The sequence below is a fragment of the Camellia sinensis genome, chromosome 15 (genome assembly GCF_055761805.1).
Source record: "Camellia sinensis isolate YWXY chromosome 15, ASM5576180v1, whole genome shotgun sequence".
NCBI classification, from domain to species: Eukaryota; Viridiplantae; Streptophyta; class Magnoliopsida; order Ericales; family Theaceae; genus Camellia; species Camellia sinensis.
Window position 1 is genome coordinate 118,428,778 of NC_138975.1, and position 20,541 is coordinate 118,449,318.

Genomic DNA, 20,541 nt, shown 5'->3' on the forward strand with positions numbered 1-20,541 from the left:
TCAATAATACATAAATTCTTACATATTCCATACCCTTGTTCGGCACGGGTGTTTGATTTATTTTGAAGAATCCATGTAACATAGAGGACTAGTATATTTGAATAGAGAATGACACTGCCTTGATCAATATTATATGGGCTCTTCTAAATTTATGAAGTATATGTGTTGGATAGTTAACACTTGCGTAAGGGTATGGGATATGTTCAATATGCCTAGTTGGAGATGCACCCAAAAAGTATGTATAAGTTGTCGAGTTTACTATAGTAATATGCATAAGATTTCTATGTTTTATATAAATACTATATTTTAGTTTTTAAACGTCATTTTATCCTTAAAATATTAAGAAAATAACATATATGAAATATAGCCGTGTCTAGGTGTCCTTGACATGAGAATTAGATGAATTTGACACTTAACACATATCCACACTCAACACCCATACCCGAGTCTATGTACATAGGTTTTGATCAATTGAAATCTGCCAGTGCAAGATTATACATCAGTCCAGGACTTAACTCTGGCTATAATTCAACAAGACGTCTGCAACACTCTGCCATGAACTTCGAAGAAATTAAGCTAGAAACGCCATATTAGAAGACTCATCACTTTTAGCAGGATTCGGAGTAAAATCAGACAAACTCTGAAAAACAGTCAAAGTCTCTTTAAATAGAGTAATAAAACTCACATCAGCCTTGCAAAAGAGTACGAGGTTAGTTATAAGTGGAAGTCAAATGAGTAATCCTTTCCTTTGCATACCTTGAGTACTTGAAGTCACTCACTATTATCTTCTTTCTCAGGATACCTGTCAGAATTTCTATAGCCTAAACAAACAAGTAGGGTGGCATGGGTGCCCTTGTTTAAGGCCTTTGGCACTTGGGAAATATTCCTTCAGTTCATTATCACTGCCATTAATTAAAAAGCTTGGAGAAGTAATACATGCCTTGACCCAACTGATAAACTTTTCAGGAAACCCCATCCCATCAACTGTCTGGAGCTTGGAATGCCAACTTACTGAATCATAGGCTTTTCTTAAGTCCACCTTCGAAGCACATTTCCTGCCATTAGCACTGCGATGATATTTCCTGGGAAAGCAGCACATTATCAGCAATCCTCTCCATCCTTCATAATGGGCAGTTTGACAATGTGGCACAATTGAAGGAATCTGCTACAATTTTAGCAGTGCACTTATAAATGATGTTACAATAAGAGATAGGTCTATCACTTAGATTTGAAGGTTTAGGCAGCTTGTCGATCCAATTAATCACTATAGATTGAACTTCTCTCAGCAAGCACCAGAACTGAAGAAAAAAGATATCCAAGCAATCACATCATCACCTATAATGGACCAAGCTTTTTTAAAGAACATAGCATTGTACCTATCAGCTGTTGGAGCTTTTTTAAAGAACATAGCATTGTACCTATCAGCTATTGGAGCTTTTTCATCTTTCAGTGAGAACATAGTGCTTCATCTCTGCAGGAGCAACATACCTGAGTAACTCACATTTCTGACATTCAGTAAGTTGCTTCTTGATATAGTTTTTTATGTCATCACCAGCCCCATGGTCAGCAGTAGTGGGCCCTAAAAGTTTATCAAAAAATGAGACAATGTCTTTACTTCATTTGGGTATGACTGAACCGCCCTCCTTTGTTATTCCCACATTTCTATGGCTAGCTCTTCTCTGATTTATAGCTTTAAAGTAAAAAACACTATTCTGGTCCCCTAAATTCAACTACTGAATTATAAAGTTCTGCTTAACATACTTTCCTCAACCCTACAACTACTCAACTTGCTAAAATTATTTCCACTTCCTTTCAACTACTTTTGTGACCAGTCTTATTTCTCAACTCTTAACAATAATGACCACTATATTTAAGCTTCTTTTTTTTTTTTTTTTTTTTTTGGCTGAATAACTATATTTAAGCTTTGAGCTGGTTGTATTTCTCTCATTCATGAGGAGAATTGACTTGTGGAAATATTTAGAAGTTAAATCTTGTAAACATCAATTTTGTTTTTGCAGGTTCTGAAGTTTGATGATGGTTAAACTTGTACACTTTAAAAGTTGAAGCATTAGTTTAATAATGGATGTTTATGACCACTGATTCACTACCAGTATAGAAAACAGACTAATTTGCTTAATAATTGTCATATACTCAAGGTTCTACTTTGTTTGTTTGTTTTTTTAATTTATTTTTCTGCTGCAATATGATTGTGTTTATATCACTTTGTGTCGTTATATTAGTTGACACGATTATGCATTGTTGTGAATTAACCACGGTAACTTTTCTTACTTAGTTGATGCTGATCTTTTCTAGAAGACGTTAATAAGATATGTAGCTAACTGTATATATGGTATTTTTTTTTTTCTCTCTAATTGGTGTTATACCAAATATTTTTATATTAAACTAACAAATGCATTGATTCAGGAATTCGGGCACAGAAGTTCCTCCTATAACTGAGTTTATCAAGGTTTGTAAGTCTCCATTTGCTCTCAAGGGGATTTACAAAATCAGTTTCATGTGTATGTTTATGTATATATATGTGTGTATGTCTCGCATGGGTGGGTTTTGAACATCCTGTAATATTGTTATATATTTTTATGTCATATGTGAAATAACGTTGTATTGTATATATGTTCTCCTGTCTTGCTTCAATTTGGCCACATTTATTGGAAGTTGAGAAACAAAATTTTTTCACGATGACATTATTGGAATAAATTTTCCAAGATGGTTGAGTAGTAATACAGCAGAAGTATAGAACTGGAAGGTAGAGGTAGGATCAATTGGTACAGGATGACTGACTTAGATTGGCTGATCATGTGAAACATGGGCCAATAATTGTGCCAACTAGAGAGAGCAATGTCTTGAAGGTGTTGCCTAATGAAGGGAATACAAAGAAAGGACCTAAAAGGACTGGAAAAACATGTTAGTTTATTTTGATTTAACTTTGGACCCAGTCCCAAATATTCGTGAAATAAGATCCATAGAAGCATAATATTTTGTTGAGTTGAGCCATGTGATAATTTGTACAGATTCTTTGCATTGCATTTGATATTGCTTCTTGAAATTAAGAATAAATTTTCCCTTTGTTACTATTGGAATCTGTTACGACAACGAAATTATTCAAGGGAAAAGGATCTCCTTTGATAAATTTCCTTATGTTTATAAGATATCCCAATGCTTAATCAGTCAAATTATAAAAGTTCTCTTACTTATACAATCTGTGGCTTGTTTATGGTTTGATATCCCACGTTGAGTAACTCTTAAATTTATGGTTTGATGAGTCCGACCTCTAGATACATACCCACACCCGGCACACTTACCTGATTCCATGTAACATAGATGTCGGCCATTGAATGGATGTCCACCACTCTGGTTTTCTCTTCTTTCTCGTTCTTTCTCTTGATGCTTTTTCTACATTTGCTCTCTATACAATGGAACAAACCAAGCAATCAAAACGAAGAACGAAACTCCTAATCATTGGTAGTGAGGTGCTGATGAAGAAGCTGTCGCTTAAGGCTGTATGGAAGTCAAATCTGTTGACTGGAGGAATGAAAAGAGACACGCATGTTCAAGCTAGAAAAACTGATATGGTTTTGGGTTTTGTCTTGAAATTATTGTCATTATTTCATGGAAGATGGAATTTATGATAAGCTCTACAAGATTTTGGGTTTTGTTTTGAAATTATTGTAATTATTTTATGGAAGATGGAATCTATAATAATATCTACAAGATTCTGCAATACAAGATTCTGATAATATCTACAAGATTCAACTGCAAAAATTTTATTTTTTGATTTTAATTTTTTTGCAATCCTTTGTAATTTTGATCTCCATGATATCATAACTTCTGTATATTCTTGCTCATAAAGTATTCTTAAGATTATATGCCCCCTCCGTTAGTTGCATCAGATAAATAATATAGTCTGAACTTTGTAGATTATCAGTCAGATTTATGTGTGTATGTAGATCATATTATCAATAAGATGTTTTGAAAGAAGAACTGAGTGAGAAATCTGGGAGAGAGAAGACAAAAACCAGAGGAGAAATTGAAAATAAGTAAAAAACTAGTATGGGTCTGACATGTCAACTATTGAATGACTACCCATAAAGTCCATCCATCACGGCTAAGCTGTAAGGAATTTAATCTCATTTATAAAATGAGTGTAGCTGGGATAGAGATAGTTAGAAGAACGTGTGGTAAGACTAGGAAATACACAATTAGAAACTAAATATATTTGTGAAATGACTGGAGTAACACTGATTTAAGATGAGTTGAAAGAGAATATGCTAAGATGGTTTGATGATGTACAATGAAGGGTGTAGATGCAATAGTAACGAATAGTAATATGATCAGCATAAATAGAAATGTTAGGGAGAGCCCTAGACCTAAATTGATATGGGATGTTATAGTAAAAAATGATATGTATTTATTTAATTTAATTTAATTGAGCATATAGCCCTTGATAAAGCAGAATGACAAAAAAGAATTCATGTTGCCAGCCCCACTTGATTGGATTAGTTTGGTTGGGTTTGGATTGTCTAGAAATTATATGGTTTTGTTGGCACCAATATCAAATCCTACTCGAGTTAACTTGAGTACTTCCAGTATTGTAATTATTTAAGTTAGGTTGTTTGATTTCCAGATTCGATATGCTTTTGAGCTGCTGACAAATCCTTTATGGAAGAGGAATTACAACATATTCGGTATTGACGAGCACATTGTGAGTTTTTAATTATCGTCCTATCAATATGAAGCCTATGGTGCTTAGTTTGAACCTTTACTATTTTTCTTTGCTCAATAGACTTTACTAATAATCTTTTGATGCATGACATTGATTGTTGACTGTAGCATGTTCTTGATAGTATCAAGGAGTGACATGCTGGGACAATTTTTTTCTGAAATTGACCTTCCATTGCTGGAGTCTACTTCCTTTGGTTAGTTGGGTTGTTCCATTCTAGACTATTTGCTTTTGTACCAAAGATTTTTATTTGGAAACACGTACTATATGTTTCTCGTTGTGGGAAATACAACTCTAATATGATGTCATCATCCTTTGCTTTTATTTTCTTTTCCTGTTAAATCAGATCCAGGAGATCATGATTTTGAGGTCATCACCTCTGGGAACTTTCTGTCTAAGTTTGAAAATTCAAAAGCATTGCTAATTCAGGTATTCTTAATAGGTACAGTGACTTGATATATCTTGGCTATTATCAAAAGAGCAAGTACTTAGTGGACCAACGTTACATAGAGTCTCTAAATAATTAACATTTTTAGTTGGACATTCACTTAACAAGCATGTAAAGTTATTCAACTTTAATTATACATAAAACTCCGTTACTACATCAATTCTGTTACATATTTTATTCAAAGCAAGTGAAGTATAACACTCAATGTCACTTACCATTTTATCTTGTGAAATTAGAAATAGTATTAAGAAATCTATATGTGACCATGCTTGATGCCCTAGGACTTGGGAATTAGATGAATTGATGCTTAGATACATACTTGCATTCGACACTCGTACCTGAAGCTTAGAATCTATGTAACAAAGGACTGGCTGTGTTGTTTTTGCTCATTTTGTACAATTGATATTTCATGTAATATGTAACAAATATCTTAACTTGAATTATCCCAGAAAACCAAAATCTGAAAAAGAAATAACAGTGAAAAAGAAAATCCTTGAAATTTAAACATTTTTCTTTAATCTAGGGTTTCAATGTTAATGTTGGTAGGGATGGAAAGACTCTTCATACTGATATAAAAACATAGATACATCATTCATATGTTGGAATTTTTTTATTAATAAGCAACAATTGAGTTTGTAGTCAAATGTTGAAAATGTGTGAAATACCAGCTATACAAAATAATCATAGAAGGCTGCCGTAAATATTATGAACTCTTGATCTTGTCTTTGTCATTCCTGTTGTTGTCGCGGTTATTCTAATATTAGTGTACTGGAAAGAGATCTTTTATAGGTGTTTATTGTTGTTCATCAAAACTTGGTTCAGGTATTTTCATTTGGGAGTGACCGCTCTGCACAATTTTCTAATAACTGGAAGAAAATTGGTATGCATTTCTAATATTAATTGTTGCATATATTTGTTGTTGATGATGTTGTTTACTTGTGTTATATCTGTCTGCTTGCCCTCTTTTTTTACTATATTTTTTCTTTTTTGATATGTTCTTTGCTTGCCTTCTTTCCTTCATTATACTTAATATGTCCATGATAAAGATGTGGAACCTATATTTGTATAAAATGAATCTCTTTTCCATATCTTGTGCTGCTCATTATAGGAAACTTAGTTCATTGAAAATGATATGGGGTACAAAACCCAATAAAAGATTTTACTTTCAAAGTAAACAAAGCCGTTAGGCTTGAGTTGTATTTAAATGAATCTTAAGCGAAATGATTTGATTACAATTTTGTGAAATAACAAACAAAAAACTTATTTTTTCTCAAGTCAAGACATGTTTCTCCGACACAAGGCTGAGTAAACCTATTTACCTAATTAGTTTATTTACTTTTGTAACAGAATAGGTCTATCTGCATGCAAAACCTGATAATTCATTGAATCTCATTCATCCTATTGCTCTTCTTTCATTCGAGTATGTGGCCAGCATAAGGTTTTTAGATTCGGATGTAAAGTGGGAAGACTTGGGATTTTCAGAATATGGATTAAATCATATTGGCCTTGTTTGGTTTAACTCTCAAAACATAATTTTTGAAAAAAGTTTCTAAAATTTTGTTTGGTTGGAAATTTTTTTTAAAAAATTTCCAAAATTACTCTCTCTCTCCTACACATCAATCAATGACTTTTTCTCTCTCCTCTCTCCTTCTCAATCACTTTTTCTCTCACTCATTTCTACTCAACTACAATAAAATGTCAAATCATATCCCAAATTCCCATACTCCAAAACTATTTCGAAAATATACAACCAATCAAACAAAAAAAAATTTATAACTCTTTCCCCAAGATTTTTTTTGAAAATTTGTCTCCCAAAACCAAACCAAACACACCAATTGTATTCTATCATTTTAATTATTTGAAACATTTCATTTGTGTTCACTTTATGTTGGATAAGACAGAAATGGGAGCAGGTATTCCAGTTCCTCCTTTGCTTATATTCTTTCCAACCTTAAATTTTTACGGTTGGACTAAAATTAACTCTGAAAGCTTCTAAATGTTCTCCATCTTCTTCAATCCATTTGTACTGACTACACCAATCCCAGCAACTGAATCAACAGCACTCCAGGATAGCTTTCAAAATTTCCAAACCAAAAAATCACAGCAATGTAGTATTGATCCAGAAAATTACTAATATTCAAAAGCATACTGTTCAAAGCCCTAGAAAAATTAACTTTTTATTTCCAGCTTAAATCAATCTTAACCCTTCCCCTTCCTCTTCTTATTGGTCCTCAATGGCCTCTCCCCAGGTCCTTCATTTTAGCCACTAAATTACTCTCAAATAGAATCTTTTTTGAAAATCCAGCAAGCTGTCATTTTTGAAATTCAACAAATTTAGTTTTTTCTTCTCATCGTTCTACAAACCCTAGAAGTTATCTCGTCTTTTTAGAACCCTAACACTAAAACATATTCCAGCCCTAAACCCACCACAAACCCAAATGGAGGTGCTTTTGTCATAATTTTCCTAAGAGTACAGTTATTTAAATTTAATGTCTCCCAAATGAATCACAATTTGTACGTTATATTGATGTTAATTTATACTTTAATGTACATTTAACATTGACATGAGTGCTAATCAGCCTTTTGAGAACATGGCATAGGACACCCAAACAAAAAGGTGGAATATATATAACCATTAACCAATGATTTTGACATATCATATGTTGGTAACCTTTTGATAATCATTGAAGTATGTCAATAATAGTAAAAATACTAGGGAAATGGATGTCTCAATTTTGTCGTTGCACATATCAATTAGAATATCTAATGAGACACTATATATTGTATGTCTATGGATAATTGAGATAATTGAGTTACTATGTGATGGTATATAGTTGAACCACTTGTTGCTCTTTAACACATTTCTTTCCTTTTTTGTAACCATCTTCAAGTTCAATTTTGCGGTTGGAGCTTATTTATTTTCTTTCTCAATTTGTCGCTGTCATCATATGGTATTAACTCATTTTATAACGAATATTTATTCATTATATATGAAGGATTAAAGAAAGTATGTTTGATGTAGTCTGTCTAATGACGATATTGACATGATATTCATTGATTTTGATAATATCATAACCTTAAAATGTAGGTTGGTGGTTTGACCAAAATTATAGCCTTGAAAGAGTGGAATGGCTAGGTAGAACTTTCATACCCACCCGAGACAAATGGCACAAGGCTTTGTTGAGTGGGATAAGTTGAATTGAGTTGTGTTTGAGAAGGGGGCGGGGGGAAACCTGAGGTGGTACTTTAAATAGTGTCTCACATATCAACCAAGGAGTTGAATGCTACTAAAGTAGTGCCCTTTTATATGGATGCCCTTGTCACCATTTGTCCATGGTTCTTGTATGACATCATATCAATTATTAATGTTCAATCCGACATCCATACACATTTTTGCTAGCAACATATAAGAGAGAAGATATGAAAGAATTCCTTGGCATCATTCGGCTTTTTCCTTTGATTGGGAAAGAATAAACAAGTTGCTCTATTTCAATCCTAATACTATGATTTGATTTTCTAGAAGGATATAACTTGAGGATGGGAGATTATTTCTTGTTGTGTGTTTGGCACAACAAACATAACATGAAATAAGGCAAGTAAAATTCTTAATAAAACTCAATGCATATCATAATTGGTCCACTTCGAAACTAGGAATTTTGAAATTTTTTAAGGTTCATGCAGAAGTCCATTGCCATGGAAAACCAACCTGAATTGGCATGTCATCGTGTCTCGTTATGTGTTTATGAAAATGTCCTAGAAGGGGGTGAATAGGACAGTTATTTTGTTTTTTCTTCACCAGTCCTCAATGACCAATCTCAATTTTTCTAACCATTCGGTATGTTTAAAACTTAGAAAGTGATTCAATGTGATAGAAAAATATCTATCAAAGGTTCAAGTTTTGTTTGCCTTCTCGCCTGAAGTATCCATGAATCATCCAAACAACTGGTGACTTACAATGGGCACGCTAGTACCCACCTAAATTCTCCTCACAAAGACAATTTCTAGGATTTGAAGAATGTTTACCCTAGTCTAACCTAAAACCCACTAATCTACCTATTGTCTCCTATTCAAGTATTACACTTGGATTTGATGAAGGTTTCTCCTACGCTAACCTACAAGCTACTAATCTACCTAATATTTTGTCCTGAAGAACAACACTACGATTCTTTCTAGGTTTCACACAAAGGGCTCACCTAAAACCCACTACTTCAAGTCTCTAGGTTTTCACTCAAGGGCTCACCTAGAACCCACCACACTGGGTTTCACAAGGTCACCCTCAACCTCTTCCTCAATTCAGAATTCAACTAGTTTCTATGATCACCTGCAAGCTCAACCAAAGTCCTTAACTCACAACGTGTTTTTAGGCTCCCCCACAACCTCTTTCACAATGCACAACTCACAATGGGTAGCCTACTACCACAAACTATCAGAGTCAAACAAGCACCAACACAAAGTTTTGCAAGTCTTACCCCAACCTTTGCAATTTACAAAATAAATATCATGGGTGGTAAACATATCTCAACAATACACTAGTAGGAAGAATTTATACCTTAAATTGAAGCCCAAAAGTTGTCCAAAGTTTGCTTTTCAAGATCAAGCTTGGGCCAATTGTTGATAGTTAGCGTATAATGAATACTCTTTCTAAGCTCTCCCAAATCTCTCAAGATGTGTTCTCTAATGTATATAGGGAATATTGGGTCTCAAATCATCAAGTTCTGGGTTTAAAATGAAACTTATGTATAATGCATGAGTTCCAATGGTTAGATAATGATTAGTTTATTTTTTTCAAACTGCACCCAGTTTGGCCGGCCAAAATAGTTGATCATTCAAGTTTGTTTGATTTCTTCCACCAGCAACATGGCCAACTTCAAAAGATTATTAGCTCGCTCATTTTAACTCTGTTTTGGGCGAAATTTGTGCTCAATTTGAAACTATGTAAATCTAGTTTCATTTGAAATTGGTCTTACTCAAGGATTTAAAATTTTAAACTACAACCTAAGTTATGGCCGATAAAAAAAAAAAATAGATCCTAAGTTACAGTTTTTGGATGGCTAGGAGGTCATACTTAATTTACCAAAATGGTCACCAATCTTGACCAGGACCAGCATAAATGTCTTCTAAAGTCAAGTCTTTACCCTAGGTGGTTCTATTTAAGACATTTTGGTCTTCTTGAATCTTGTCACGTGGACATCCTTGTTTATGACTTGAGTTCATCCCTCCTTGACTCTTTGATGCCTCTTTGAAATTGTCAAGTGCTTGAGGCTTCTATGAGTTTTCTTTTCCCTTTCCAAACCCCTCTATGGATATTGGATTACACTTCATCCTTGCTACGATATAAGTCATGAAATTGCCAAATCCTATGGTTCTAGACTTAACTGTTTCACCATGTTACAGATTGAAAGTTAGCATTGTGATTAGAAAGCATCAAATGAGATCAACATATTTAAATAATAAAAAAAAAAGGGCAAAATCCATTTTACCTCCTTGTGGTTTGGTCCAATAGCATAGCCTCCGTCTTTTAAAAATAGCCAACTAACCCTCATGTGATTTTGGACTAAATTGCTCCCGTTACATTTTCTGTCCAAAACTAATATAACTTGTACTACATGTGCATTTTGAGAGAGTTGGGAAGAGAAATAATTAATTAAAGTCAACTTTTTAAGGTAAAAAGACAATCGCCCCTTTCATCATCTTTTTTTTTTAAAAAAACCCCTAAATCTAAACCTTCCACCACCTCCTCCACCATGCCAGTCGCCCCCACTCCCTCCCTCTTTCCACTGCCACCCTCCCCACCTTCTAGATACGACCTCCCTTCTAGATACGACCTCCCTTCCTGCCGCCCAGCCACCGTCTCCCTCCTCTCAACCATTGCCTTGGCCCCTGTACAAACTCCCCTATCACTGCAATGCAATTGGCACAATCTGCGATTCCTACAAACCGAACGACAAAACTCAACTTATTAAATAGTTCATATATATACGCACTATATATACACAGAGACTTGGTAATATGTAATCTTGTTTCTGTGATGAAGAAATAAATATGATGTGAAGAAATAATATGATATCGAGTTTGATTTCGGTCCCTTTTTTAGAAATCATAATGACAAATCTCAGCATTTGTAAAAGATTCACCAACCCTCCCATGCTTCTACAGTTCTATTGTTTAGCCATTTGTTTATTACGTTTCTTTTATTGTTTTCACTTTCAATTTTTTTTTTTCAAACTCTGTTTTGCCTGCTAATGGTAATATATATCTGTAATATGAATATATTATAACTTAAGATGTGATTAAATTAGTAATTAGGTTACAAATTTAGAATTTAAGTTAGAAGTTAAAAAAAATCAAGTTTCTTAATCGAGGCAAGTTTGATTTATTTTATTTTTTTACTTTTTATTCTTACACAAATAATGAGAAGTAGAGGAAGAAAACAAGGGTATAATTGTCTTTTTATCGCTAAAGTTAACAGAGTTAGTATTGCAATTTAATCCAAGACCACATGGGGGGCTTGTGGCTATTTTAAAAGATAAGGGGTAAAGTGCTATGGGGACCATACCATAGGGAGGTAAAAAAAAAAAATTTTTGGCATTGAAAAAGGAGTTGTTCTGCTATAAGAATCTAAGTAACAAATCGCTTACCTTGGCTAATTTTTGTTTTCTTGTATCATTCTTTCTTCTCTTTTGTCTTTTTCCTTTTCTTGTTTGGACTGATCAACTTGGCTGTTTTCATTTTCTCTATGAAGTTTTATGTTTCTAGATTACCTTGTTGATAGAAGTGGTTTTTGTTTTCGTTTCTTTGTGCAGCTTCTCTGTTGGATGGCATGGCAAATATTGGAATGGTTGAACTTGGAGAAGTTGAACTTGCTACTTACCTTGCTGAGAAGACATTTTCAGGGTAGCCTTCCTTTGAAAATGGTAAATAGTTTATCAGATTTTTTATATTTCAATTTTAGAATAATTACTAAGAAACTAAAAAAACTAGGACTCTTTGCCTCTATACACCTCCAAAATAGTTCAATGAGCAATCTTTGGGATTTTACAGCACAAAATCTCACCAAACAGATATTGATTTCCTAAGCTAGGGATCAAATATTTGCTCTCTTTCATATAATTTACACGAGTTATATGCAATGTGAATGATTAAGCACTGCAAACTAAATTTTCAAAAAACTACAAATGGAACTGCAAAAAGATAGGACTGCATCCTGACATAAATGAACTGCACAAAGAATATGCCGAGTTAATTGTGCGGGCTTGGGATGTAGAAGTATTTTTAGGGCCAAATTTGGGATGGTTAGATTAGGGCCGAGGTTGGGCAGGCCTTGGGATAATGCATATATTCTTACTATAAAGTGCAAGCCTGACCCAACCCAGTCGATGCCGACCCCTAGTAGAGAGTAAATCTGGATTTTATGACTGAAATGATTGTCACTTGATTTTCTCCCTAGTAAGAACTTTCTCTCAATTTCTGGAATTTAGTCATGCTTTCAATGGAATAAATTATTTTATATTTTCTTGTTTGCCATTTATATATTGTTTGATTATGCTTGTTAAAGAGTTGGGAGAACAACTATTATTGTTATAAGCACTTGACTTCTTCCCCTATTTTAACTTCATTTGATATGCTTACAGGCTTGCCTTCACTCGTTGCATTTCCCTCTGGATGTGACACTGCAAATTGTCTAATTAGGTGAGTTTCCGCCGAAGGTTTAAATTTTGAAAGCTGCCCTCATGCTGCATTGTGAGTTTTAAAGTCAACACACAGGCTTTATAACTTTGCACATTTCTATTTATGCCCAATGCAATCTCTCTCTCTCTCTCTCTATATATATATATTATGGGATTTGTCTTATAATTTGCTACTTGATAGATTCTAAAGGAAATTTTAACATCTTTTTGATTGTTTGATGCAGGTATGAGGGAGAGCTTTCTGTTGATGTTGTTACTAATTGGTTTGCAACCACGATGCTAAGTTTGCCTCGCATTCTATACTACTCAAAGGATTCATTGGCAATAAATACACTCTTTCTTGGGTCCGTATACACATTTTGTTATGACTAAATTGTGACATAGGATAGTTTAGGAAACTTGGATGATGCTGTCTACACTTGATTTTTTAGTAGTTTTAGGGCCAAGAAAGGTTGTGGGTTTAGAGTTCAATAAGGTTGGATGGTTCTAGTGTTTGTGATAGTAACAGATTATAATTATCTTGAATTTTGAAGTTAATTTGTGGAGAATAAGGTAGAAGGAATGAACTTTTGTTGGGAACGATTGATTACACTTGCATTACGTTGTAATGCTGGAGTGGAATTTCATAGATTGATGCACTGAAAAAGCAATATGAAAAGAAATCATTATTTAGTTAGGAGTCTTTTATGATAATTAGCATTTGATCAATATCATGCAATATTCTCTTGAATTTAATATTTGCATAATCATGACTAAGTTTATTATTGGATGGGTACTCCAGCATTTTTTTTTCTTTTCTAAACCCTATTTTTTTGTCTCACTCATGCTCTCTATTAATCTGATATAGGTTTGGGTAAGATGGGTAACAATTTGACCATATTCTTTTCACTTAAAAAGAGAAGGTAAAAGAATTTTTTACGGCCAAATTACATTGACCACTCCTAAGGTTTGGCCATAATACTCTCATTGACCCTATCATATAAAAACTACATTGACCACCCTCGTCAAACTTTGTTGGAAACCCTATTAACAGATGATGTCAATTTATTCTTTAAACTTTATGAATTAAAGCCCTTATTATATACTCCAATTTATCACCCAAAACCTTTTTTTTTTCCAACATAATCATCACAACCATCTCTTTTACCCCCCTCCAAAAATGAAACCTAAACAAAATCATCTTTGATGATTCACTTCCACCAGCAGGTCCAAGACCCATATTTCTCTAGCATCCTCTTTCCCTCCATCTTTCATCTCTCTCTTTGATCTTTGATAGATCCACCATAATATGAGCCATAATGAATCCCATGCCCTCCACCTTTGATCTAAACTACCAATCAAGAAAGTATGCAATGGGCACCCAACTACATCTCTCAAATCCACCTATGGGCACTTAGTTATACCAATTCCTATTCTTATGTACTTGCAAAATTACAAAAAGAGGGTGAATACACAAATTACCATCTCCATCTAACTCCCGAAGCAACTTCAACATCTCTAGTGAGCTAAACAGTGCAATCTCTAACTTGTAAGACCCTTCTGTAAGCTCTTAAACCAATTCAACCTATATATTGTCCCAACAATAGCTAAATGATTGTTATGTGTGAATCAATGGAGAAAATAGGCAAAAGAATATATTATATTTGGGTCATGGGAGCAGTGATTTTTCAAAGGACATGCTTTGTTGGTGGACCTGGTGGCTGATTCATGTTGCTTATCTGGAGTAGATTTAGATGAAAATGATGTTGATTGGTAACATCAACAAACCTTGTCTTGCATTAGTGGCATTTTGATCAGTTTACAACAACTATAACAATACCCTCGTTGAAAATGGTTTTCATTGCCAAGCCTTTTTCTTATTTTTGGTCAATAATCCTTCTCGGAGCATATCTTTTATCAAGCTAGGCTTTGGGTTGTGTATGGTATTTGATGAATGAAGGATGATAGGGGTTTGATTTTGGTGGTGGTGGCAATATTTGTGGTAGTTGTTGTCTTTTTGGCTAGCAAAGTGTGTGCCCACCATTGTGGCCATTAGTAAGTTTGGCATTGATGGCAAATATTGGTGGAACTGAAGTTCTGCTAATTATGACCCATACTTGCATTGGGTTTGTCATTGCAAAGCTTCTCTAAATCGAAGGGAAATGCCTCTCGTGTTTGGGTATTTGGAAACTTTATGGTGATTCATGGATGATTGTGTTGTGGTTGTGGATATTAAGGTTGAGTGTGGTGGTAAAGTAGGTAGCGATTGGAGTTTGTGAAACATGGGGTTGGAATTGGGTTAGATGATGGTGTTGGTGATGAAATGGGGGTTGAATGGTCGTGGTTGTTGATGATGGTGCTAAATCGACAGAGTAGTGTTGGTTGTTTGGCGATGGCGATGGCGATGGCGATGGTGATGGTAATGGTAGAGTTGTTTGGTGATAATGGTAATGGGGTTGCTGTGTCCAATTAATGTATATATATAGACAGAGAAGTGGTGGTGATAGATGATCTGGCTTAGACTGACACATATCATTTGGGCTAGTTATAACTTATATCAAGCGTAAAGTAGGCATTTCAAAATTAAAAAATATGATGTCATCATATTTCATTTTTATCACCAATGGTCAGTTAGCAACAAGAGGAAATCTATTACATGATTTCCCAAATAGAGGAAGTCAGTGTAATTATTAATACCATAGGGTAGCAAGTGTATTGAAGCCAAACCTTTGGAGTGGACAGCATAATTTATCTTTAACCACTGGAGTTAGGCAGTGGTGAGAACCAGTTTACATCATTAGGAGGTTATGGTTTGATTCCCCACTTTCCTCAAATGTACCGGGGGGGGGGAAGACCAGTAATTGATCCTCTTTTTTATGTATGCTGAATTTACCATGCACACGAGGCCATTAATTGGGGCAATTGCAAAAGGTTGGCAGACCAGTTTGAGAAAATCTGTTCAGCTGTGAGGGCTGCATCTCTGTGCGAATGATGGAAGACATTAGAGTTTTACCTAGTTTAGTCCTTCCAACTTCTCAATTGTCAAGATGCATGCTTGCCTGACATAAATCACTAATGACTTTTGATCTTCCTTTATCATTTTGCATAGTACTTTCAACTGAAACCAGCTTGCATTGCAGATAATAATGTTTCTCTTGCTTTCATGTTTTTTAATTGCCTTTTTATTGGAACTGATATGGAATTATATATTTATTCCAGCTACAAAGTTTTGTGGGAAAAAGCAGTCCTCATAAGGTACAAATTATTTTCAGCTCCCATATATTGCTAACCAGTCTATTTTATTTACTGTGTACTATTTAGTATTATTTTTCACTTTGATAATTTTGATTATAATTTATTGTCACACCAATAAAACTATTTAATGGATACCACTTGACCAAAAATTATGATCCCGGAATCTTCTTATGGACCCTTGAAACAAATAAGAGGAAGAAATGCTATGTGTAATCATGTCTTTAGTTCTTTTATTTCTTTCCATGAAATCCAAGTTATATATTTTATTTTAGCTGACTGTGCTACCCATCCAAATTGATACTTTACAACATGATGATATGTAAGGCATGTGTTCCTTCTTTGATGACACTGCCATGCTTATTCTTGCATTGTTTGGCTTCAATACCATGGGTAGATTCATGTTTTTTTTTGTTTTTTTTTATTTTATTTTTTTATATCTCATCCTTGATTGATTTTTCAATTCTGGATAGTAGGTGAAAGTCATTTTCTTCTCAGAAACAGGGGAGCGTGCAGCTCCATTCGTGCGTCAAGCTGCCCTAAATTATTGGCCATATGCTGCTTTCGCATTTGTGCCATGGCAAGAAGAGGAATCTTCCTTTTGGTGGAATGTGTATGTGTATTTTCTTTCTTTTCTTTTTTGGGAGAACGTATAGGAATGCTTTTTTTTTTCCTTCCCTTTTTTGAAAAAAAGAAAAAGAAAAGGAAAGATTAATATCTTAAATGTTCTTACAAGCTTCCTTCGGAATAATTTCCTAGTTTTGTGAATAATCTTGTCATTTTTTTTTATTGGCACCGGGGTGTCCGAATCAAAGCCCAACTAATCCCCAAATAATCTTGTCATTTAACCAATAATAAATCTTAGAATAGCATCAGAACTATTTTAAATTATTCCTTTCGTCATTGAACAGAAGCAGCTATCATTATTCTTTCTTATATTGGCTTGAAGGATTGATGATAAATGGGGAATCTTGGCTTGAAGGATTGATGATAAATGGGGAATTCTTTTTGCAGCAGAACCAGATTTTTTTGCAGTCACAACTATCTACTTTATGTTAACTTCTACTTAGATCTGGAAAGCTGTTATATCTTGAATAAGTGTATTTATCAAATTTCTTTATTTATTGCAGTGGTAGAGGGTAGAAAACGTTTGTCGTCATGTTACCCATGACAATAACAAAGTGTTATGTGTGAACAAACGAAATCCTACTTATGTTATGATGGAAGAAGAATAACAAGCTCAAATTTGATAGTGAAAAAGTATTTCTTGCCTCACATGAAAGACTTATATATACAAACTTTTTCTTTCAACGACATCTTTTGAAATTTCACTATGTTCAGTTATATCCTGAAAGGGGACAACAATTTTCATCTCAGTATTATATGAAATATAAGGCATTTGAATGTGCAGGATGTTTCCCTATAGCCCTACCCAGCCTTTGTATGTATTTTGAGCCAATTCCCATCATAAGATCTGGGGTTCTAGAAGAGGCTTGACAGTTAGATCCTATATATCTACTAGAGTCCATGCTACACAGCTTTAAAGCTGTCAGGGTCTGATTATTCATATTTCAAATCCTTTGAAAAATCTTGTGCAAACTTTTAAAATTTTCATTTCATTTTTCTGTTTTGTAATCTCAATTAGGATCACAAATGTTTTGTATCATTTCATGCTTTTGTTGGCATCTCCTTAAATTTCTATGTGAAGATTTTGAAATGAACCTCCAAGCATATTTGTTTCTTCTATTTTACTTTTGACTATTAAATTACAGAATAAGTTTTTAGATGAAAATCAAGTGAGGAAAATTCTTTTCATCAGTGTTGTTGAATACATATCATGTACTGTTATATGACTTGTGTGCATTGTGTATCATGTCTCATGTCTTATCATGTATAATACAATACATTAACATATATGACTATAGATTGTGGGTAAGAGAAGTTAGAGGCGATCGGTCATTGACCTCTGGGAAGATGGTGGGCACGTCAATGGCCCGAGATCATCGGAGGTGGAAGAGGAGAAGACCAAAGCAAGCTTAGAGAGGAAAGGGGTGGCAAGGAGAGACCTTGAACACTATGTATATGTTATATGATTCTTGTTGCTCTTGTTATGATTGTGGTTGCACTTATGATGTCGTTATATAAACTCCAGGAGTATTGGAGCCTAAGCGACCTCAAGAGAGGTGGCGAGTTCTCCTCAACTCGTCAGGAGGGTGATATTAGCCCTACTAGCCGTGCCCTATGATTCAGGTCCTGGGGAAGGTTGCATCATAGGAGTTGCAGGTGTAGGTATGATATCTTGAGAGACGTATCATACATGCAACATGTGTAAGTGTCAGGTCAACGTCCTTTTTCTCTAAGCTATGTCAAGGTGGAACTATCATTGCAAGGAGACAGTTACACGACCTTGATGATCCGGAGGTCTTAGCTTCCAATCCACAATCCTCTAATGATCCCAAGTGGGAGTTCCTAGGTCCTGCTCCCAACCTAGGCAACAAGGGGGTGAGTGCATGTTTGAGCCAATGGCTCATCTTGAGTAGCTAAGTAAATATAGGTGAGCCAAGGGTCCAACTATGTTGCTATGGAGCTGGGGTAAGTTGGCAGAGAATATATTTCTTATGTGTCATGATGGGTCATGGAGAGCTCTAGGTGAGCTAGCTCTATCAAAGTGAGTTGTGGTCCTGTTTTCATACTTGGTGGTGTGCATGCCCCCGCTTAAGCTAGGTATACAACCCCAACTTATCGTGGTACCTCAGGGGTCTGCCACGTGGATGTGTGATGGTGATGACATGATGCCCATAGGGCTCGCCACGTGCCAAGCACGATATAGATACCCACACAGATAAATAAATAAAAAGTACTTTCATATGATACATAAATATATTGAAAAAATGAAGTACTAAAGCATATAACCAATGACATGAAAAATAATCTCTAAAAACATACAAATTCGACAAAAAGGTAAATATGAATTCATTAGAAACCCAAATATTCAACTCATAAGAAATTGGAAAGAAAATTCAAAATTTAATATAACAGAAGGAGTAATGAGATTTGATTGCAAATATAAAAATAAAAGAAGATTTTTGTTTTTCAATTGAGCCAAACTTCATGGTCGCTAGTTCGTTTGATTCCCAGTTTGCAGTCAAAGACTTTCTTTAGGACTTGGTTGAGTGTAGCTTAAACATACTTGTTATGAGGTATATGGTCATAGTCCAAACAAGCCTTTTGGCCCAAATCTTGGGCCTCAACCCAATTCCAAATGGTTTGTCTATGTAAACTCTTTGTTTCTTTCACCTAAATTAGATTCATGAAAGTTCAATTTTTTTTTAGCAAAGGGAGTATGGGAGTCATTTTGCTTGAGGGTTTATCTGGATTTTGGTCTCCTTGGTATGGGTTTTTTTGATAATATGGTTTTGGATTGTTCAACGAGTGCGGGCAATGGCAATTGACATTGCGAAATGCTGTTAATAGGGCTAAAGGTGAAAGAGAAGGTATTGATAGCTAATTAAGAAATACATGTTAAATTGTGATACAATATGAAACTGATACAATGCAAAACATATCTCATGATTCAATCTACCAACATATGAATCCACAATACATATATTTTTCATAACGATTCTGACAACATTGCTTTTCATATTTAATCTTCATGTCTTTTCTGAAATTTTCTTTTTCTCTTTCTACTTTTTTGTTCCTTTTTTCTGGAAGGCATCTATTTTTTTGTTCCTTATTAAATAGTTTAGAGAAGAATCAATTGATCTTTTTTCGTCTTTTTCGTCAATTATGCATCAGGCTAACGGGCATATTGGTTAGAAAGATTGGTTACTCTAACCAGCATACTGGACTGTACTTTTCTTGGGGGAGACTAATTTAGGTTCCCTTTCCCCTTCCAATCTTTGGTAACTTGATCGTGAAACACCACCTTAAAAAATGTGGTGCTCCATAATTTTTTTCCAAAATAGTGTATGATCTTGATAGTTTTCTTATTATCAACAACAGGTTTGGTGTGGAATCTGCACCTGCAATTGTATTTTTGAAAGAACATGGTGTTAAACCTGTTGTGTATCATGGTATGCCCCTCTTTTTTTTTTATATTTCATTTCATAGTCTTTCTTGGTACTCTTTGTAACATAAATAATGTGTACATAACAAGCTAAGCAGTGCACATTATCTGCAGGACCTGCCAACAATTCATGGTTTGTAGATATAATGGAATAGAATAAACATCAAGGTAATGTTGTTTGTTTGTACTTTATCAAGTTTTATAATCTAGGGCTTGGACACTATAACAAAATTTGCCCGGTCATATTACTTGAGTGAGTGCAGCCATTGTGTAAATGGCTTGTTATAGTGATTCTAACGTGCAAGTAAACCTCATGTGATTGACAAGTGCAAACTGTTGGCTTCATGATTATTTGGAGGTCCTTGCT

At 34.6% G+C, this 20,541-nt stretch overlaps 1 pseudogene across 1 annotated transcript in view; it reads left to right on the plus strand.

The window, feature by feature from the left end:
* LOC145813869 (uncharacterized) overlaps window positions 1-20,541 on the plus strand; it is a 36,492-nt pseudogene that overhangs the window by 6,362 nt on the left and 9,589 nt on the right. The window contains exons 3-14 of the transcript XR_014357264.1: window positions 2,425-2,467; window positions 4,643-4,720; window positions 4,849-4,934; window positions 5,085-5,180; window positions 6,009-6,066; window positions 11,990-12,100; window positions 12,818-12,875; window positions 13,099-13,195; window positions 16,073-16,108; window positions 16,582-16,718; window positions 20,111-20,181; window positions 20,289-20,342. The product of XR_014357264.1 is annotated as an uncharacterized LOC145813869 (transcript). The remainder of the gene's footprint in view (window positions 1-2,424; window positions 2,468-4,642; window positions 4,721-4,848; window positions 4,935-5,084; window positions 5,181-6,008; window positions 6,067-11,989; window positions 12,101-12,817; window positions 12,876-13,098; window positions 13,196-16,072; window positions 16,109-16,581; window positions 16,719-20,110; window positions 20,182-20,288; window positions 20,343-20,541) is intronic.